We start from the raw sequence: 6,000 nt of genomic DNA, 5'->3' as shown, positions 1-6,000 counted from the left end.
TTTGTGTCCTGTCCTCCATCTCATCTCTTACTTCGATGGTCTGAGTTTCTATTGAAACCAGAGTAGTCTGAGGTCGCACTGAGACAGGAGTTGTTTGGACCTCTACTTGGGCAGTTTGAATCTCAGTTTGGGTTTCCACTGAGACCAAGGCAACCCTTCTTGGGGAGATTCTCTGGCTTCCAGTTAGTTCAGTTTGGAGCCCCAGGTATTGGGGCAAAGTAGGAGGACAGGAGGGAGCTGAAGGTTTCACACCCAAATCTATACGCTTAGGACACAAGTCTGGCATATTTCGCAGAAAGAAAAAGGACAACACATATGCTACTTCTACCCATTTCCCTTGTTTTCTACAGAACCGGTCTAACTGTTAAACAGTATTATACTTAAGAGACACTCCAACCGGCCACTGTTCGCCATCCTCCAGTGGGTACTGTGGCCATGCAGTATCACATAGGAAGACCAGGTGTGTCTTCTTCAAGCCCTGGGGATCAAATCTATCCCAGTTTTTCAGGATACAGTTCAAAGGAGTGAGGCTAGAATTGTTAGCTCCCATCTGTACCAGTTGAGCTATTTCAAGTCTTGAAAGATGATGCTGTGAAAGTGCTGCACTCAATATGCCAGCAGATTTGGAAAACTCAGCAGTGGCCACAGGACTGGAAGAGGTCAGTCTTCATTCCAATCCCAAAGAAAGGCAATGCCAAAGAATGCTCAAACTACCGCACAATTGCACTCATCTCACACGCTAGTAAAGTCATGCTCAAAATTCTCCAAGCCAGGCTTCAGCAGTATGTAAACCGTGAACTCCCAGATGTTCAAGCAGGTTTTAGAAAAGGCAGAGGCACCAGAGATCAAATTGCCAACATCCGCTGGATCATGGAGAAAGCAAGAGAGTTTCAGAAAAACATCTATTTCTGCTTCATTGACTATGCCAAAGCCTTTGACTGTGTGGATCACAATAAACTGTGGAACATTCTGAAAGAGATGGGAATCCCAGACCACCTGACCTGCCTCTTGAGAAACCTGTATGCAGGTCAGGAAGCAACAGTTAGAACCGGTCATGGAACAACAGACTGGTTCCAAATAGGAAAAGGAGTGCGTCAAGGTTGTATATTGTCACCTTGCTTATTTAACTTATATGCAGAGTACATCATGAGGAACGCTGGGCTGGAAGAAGCACAAGCTGGAATCAAGATTGCTGGGAGAAATATCAATAACCTCAGATATGCAGATGACACTACCCTTATGGCAGAAAGTGAAGAGGAACTCAAAAGCCTCTTGATGAAAGTGAAAGAGGAGAGTGAAAAGGTTGGCTTGAAGCTCAACATTCAGAAAACAAAGATCATGGCATCTGGTCCCATCACTTCATGGGAAATAGATGGAAAAACAGTGGAAACAGTGTCAGACTTTGTTTTTTTGGGCTCCAAAATCACTGCAGATGCTGATTGCAGCCATGAAATTAAAAGACGCTTGCTCCTTGGAAGGAAAGTTATGACCAACCTTGATAGTATATTAAAAAGCAGAGACATTACTTTGCCGACCAAGGTCCGTCTAGTCAAGGCAATGGTTTTTCCCGTGGTCATGTATGGATGTGAGAGTTGGACTGTGAAGAAAGCTGATCGCCGAAGAATCGATGCTTTTGAACTGTGGTGTTGGAGAAGACTCTTGAGAGTCCCTTATACTGCAAGGAGATCCAACCAGTCCATTCTAAAGGAGATCAATCCTGGATGTTCATTGGAGGGACTGATGCTAAAGCTGAAACTCCAATACTTTGGCCACCTCATGAGACGAGTTGACTCACTGGAAAAGACTCTGATGCTGGGAAAGGTTGGGGGCGGGAGGAGAAGGGGACGACGGAGAATGAGATGGCTGGATGGCATCACCGACTCTGTGGACATGAGTTTGAGTGTACTCCGGGAGTTGGTGATGGACAGGGAGGCCTGGCGTGCTGTGATTCATGGGGTCGCGGAGAGTCGGACACGACTGAGCGACTGAACTGAACTGAACTGAACTGATCTGTAAGAGAGAAAAAAAGCGACCAGCGCCCTCTTTCTACCAGAGGCGTCCCTCCCTGCTCTAGATGGGGGTGTAGACAGACTTTACACCAAAGCTTTTCTTTCTTGGTCAGACTTAGTCTGTCCCTTACCAACGCAGGCGTCATACTCATCCCTCCCGGTTCTACCACCGAGACGGTGGGGATGCACCAGGGGTAGACCTGATGGCATCCCTGACTGATGTCCAGCTCCTCACCATTAAAACCTTGCTTGCCTCTGATGCCACCTGGGGTGCAATCAGAGTAACCTTCCGGAATGCCTCCCAGGCTAAGACTGCTGGGGGAAACGTTTATCACCTGAGTGCCTGTGCACGACCCTGAGTATATTCCTGACCACAATAAGACCGGTACAAACATAAAACTGAAATGTTTTTTCCAAACATTTGGTCAAAAATGTTTCAAACTGGTGGTCACCACACCAGCATAAGAGCCTCCTCTGGTCCACTGAGAGTCAGCATTACCAAAGGGAAAAACCCCATTGCAGTTCCAATCTGAGTAACCTTTAACCTCAGAGATGTTCTTGTAGCTAGAGCTCCATCTAACTTCTGAACTTTCAATTCCTAGCGAGGCTAGGCGCTTCCTGACTACCAATCCAAGCTTGGGACCTAAGTCACAGGACACAGTAACAGCATAGATCACAAGTCCCTTGAAAGTCTATGATGCGACAGATTAGGTTAGTACTTCTAAATCCCAAGGAGTTATGAAACAGTCAAAGAGACCGAAAAGTTTGACCGAGAAAGGAGAGTTTGGTCCACACGCTTTGCCCATTTCTGGTCGGTCCCCGAAGGAGACATTGGGTGCCTCTTGGCATTGGCAGGTGGGTATAAACCCCCAACAAGCTTCTGCCATAAGCCATATGAGGTCACCGTGGAACCACAGAGCAGGGCTCCTCACTTGCTTCGCGCAGGGCATTTCATTCATTCACACAAGCACACCGTAGAGTTAGTAAAGTACAGCAGCAAATGTGTTCGCTAGGAGAACAAAGAACTAGAGCTCCAAGCATCCTTACCTTGTCCTGAAGATCCTGGAGGAGCCCCCAAGATGAAAGGTTGTTGCTGAACCACAAAAAGACGCTGGGATTCTTGGCCTCCGGAGGAGAAGAATTCAATCCAGGGCCAGATACAAGGCTTGATCACTCAGAGCTTTGTGTAATAAAGTTTTATTAAAGTATAAAGGAGATAGAGAAAGCTTCTGACATAGGCATCAGAAGGGGGCAGAAAGAGTACCCCCTCGCTAGTGTTAGCAGTGGAGTTATATTCTCTCCAATGAATCAGAAGAATGTCTGGAGGTTGTAAAGACCTCATCAGACCTACTCCCACAATTTACATTTTAAGATAACAGGATCAGGGTCTTTTCTAATGAGTCAGTTTTTCAAATCAGGTGGCCAAAGTATTGGTGCTTCGGTTTCAGCCTCAGTCCTTCCAATGAACATTCAGGACTGATCGCCTCTACGACTGAAAGAGATATTAAGCTGATCTTATAACTTAGACATAAAAAATGAAAGAACACCATTTGCAGCAACCAATGAATGGACCTAGAGTATTATCTTTACTTAAGTCAGATAGAGAAAGACAAACATTATTTGATATCATGCTGCTGCTCAGGCATATCTGACTCTCCAGGCTCATCTGTCCATGGGGATTCTGCAGGCAAGAATACTAGAGTAGGTTGCCATGCCCTCCTCCAGGGGATCTTCCCAGGGATCGAACCCAGGTCTCCTGCATATATAACCGAATCACTTTACTGGACACCTGAAACTAACACAATATTATAAACCAACTACACTTCAGTGTAAAAAAGGACTGGGGTGGGACTTCCTACCTTCATTAATACATGGAAGTTTCCACCAGTAGTGATTACATTTTTTCCCTCCAGATGACCTCTGCTCTTTAGTGATTTCCTTTGACTTTCAACATAATTACAGTATATGGGCCACAAGCAACTGTTTCCACACTTTTCCTACCCCAACTCAAGTTAAAAACAGTTTTAAGCAGTCTCCCTAGTTCATCCCACCCTGCCCACCCTGTCTGGTGCCTCTGCACTCAAGCACCAGCTGAGCCACATCCTAACAGTTCCAAAATCTGGTCTCTCAGAGGAAGTCATCCCAGTTGACCCTGGGTTCAGCACCCTGGTTGTTGATAGAAATTGTCTGAAGTTGCAGCTGAAAGCTCTCACCCAAAGGCTGGTGTAATTTCTAAGGAGTCTATCTCGCTTCTATCTCGCTTCACCCCAGGGTGCATCTGTGATCTGTGATCATGATCTATGATCATTCTTTACTCCCTCTTTCTCCCTCCTTCCCTCTCTGAACTACCCTGGTACTTTGGCCAGTGGGTCCCCAGCTCTTTCCTACTGCTCCGCAGTGCTGGACTCCTCTTTCCAGAGTCCTTTTGGAGCAGGAGTTCACCCTCTGAACCTCTTCAGGGCTAGGTCCAGCTCTGCTCAGCCAGGCCCCATCTATAGTCACACACCAGCAAGTTTCATTTTTCAGAGGCTGCTTCTGCGTTACCATAGCAACACCACAGGATACACACACCCTCCGATCCCAAGGGGGCAAGGAAGTATGGGAGAGGGCACTCATGCATACAGAGTTAGAACCTTTTCTCACCAGACATCTTGGATCTAGCCAACTAAAGAAAGCATGGAGAAAGCCAAGGGCCATTTGTCTGTTCTTTCTTTTAACAAATATTTGGGTAGCTTCTGTGAGGGGCAGGATGGTGCACCCTGGGGCGAATGACAAAGATGCTGGATTCAGCAGCCTCCCTGGGTTCAAATCCAGACATCTCCACTTAGAGTGACCTGATGCTAAATGCAATATCTATCCTCTGAGAAATGAGGACCATCATAGTACTTATCTCCTAGGACTGCTATGAGGATTAAACTCATTAATACACAGGTAAACCAGCGTGCTGTGATGCATGGGGTCGCGGAGAGTCGGACATGACTGAGCAACTGAACTGAACTGAACTGAAACCGCCTAAAGGACTCTTTGGGGTGGCTATCTCCCTGGTGTTTACAAAGCGCTCTCCTGAACCCTGCTGTAGTGTAGAAGACTGCAGTTCATGTGGCAGACTTGGAATCCAGATTTAAAGCCCCAGGAATACATCATGACTACTACTAGGTAGGCAAAACCCTCTCTGAACCTTGGTCGCTTCACCTGTAAAACGGGCAGCATTTCTCAAGGTCATGTTGAGGTTCAGCTGAAATCATGGAGAGGATGCACTGTCTGAACTGAAACTTGCCATTGGGAAGTGGAAGAGATTAGAGAGGGCTGAACATCCCCCTTTCTGATTGGCTCAGATTTGTGAATGGGGGGCCGGGGTGGGGTGGGGATGTGAGGGGAATGGACTGTCCTTGGCCCCTTCTCAGTTCCTAGGCTTAGGAGAAAGCTTCCCTGCCCCTTTGACCTGACCTACTTTACTCCAACCTCTGGAGGAGAAAACAGCAATCCACTCCAGTATTCTAGCCTGGAGAATCCCATGGACAGAGGAGCCTGGGAGGCTATAGTCCATGGGGTCACAAAGAGTCAGACAGGACTGAGCACACACGCACTTTTTACTCCAAGGGCCAAATAGGGGGTGGGTGTGAGGTGTGCAGATGGAGACAATTGAAAGAGGGAAGTCCAGGTGGTCCGCACCCTTTGGGGGTCTCCCCCTGCACCGTGTTTGTCCCACCACCGCGTTCGTCACACCTCGACACCTTTACTTGTTAAATTGTTGCCTTTTCTCACACCTTACAACCACAAGGAGACCTGGACAGTGTGGAATGTTCCCCACAATCTCAGAGTTTGGGGCAGGACCTGGCCCATGGCTGGAACTCAGTAAGTGTCTCATCAGAGAGGATGACTTGTGAGGCTCCTTGGAGGAGGGACTCTGGGGAGATCACCACTCCTTGCCTGAGGCCCATTTCCCTCAGACGTCGTCGTCACTGTTTACACCAGAGGCCCCTCCACGAAC

Source organism: Moschus berezovskii, chromosome 7 (genome assembly GCF_049115385.1).
Source record: "Moschus berezovskii isolate FMDL1 chromosome 7, NW_MosBer_1.0, whole genome shotgun sequence".
Lineage (NCBI taxonomy): Eukaryota > Metazoa > Chordata > Mammalia > Artiodactyla > Moschidae > Moschus > Moschus berezovskii.
This window is presented reverse-complemented; position numbering follows the sequence as displayed.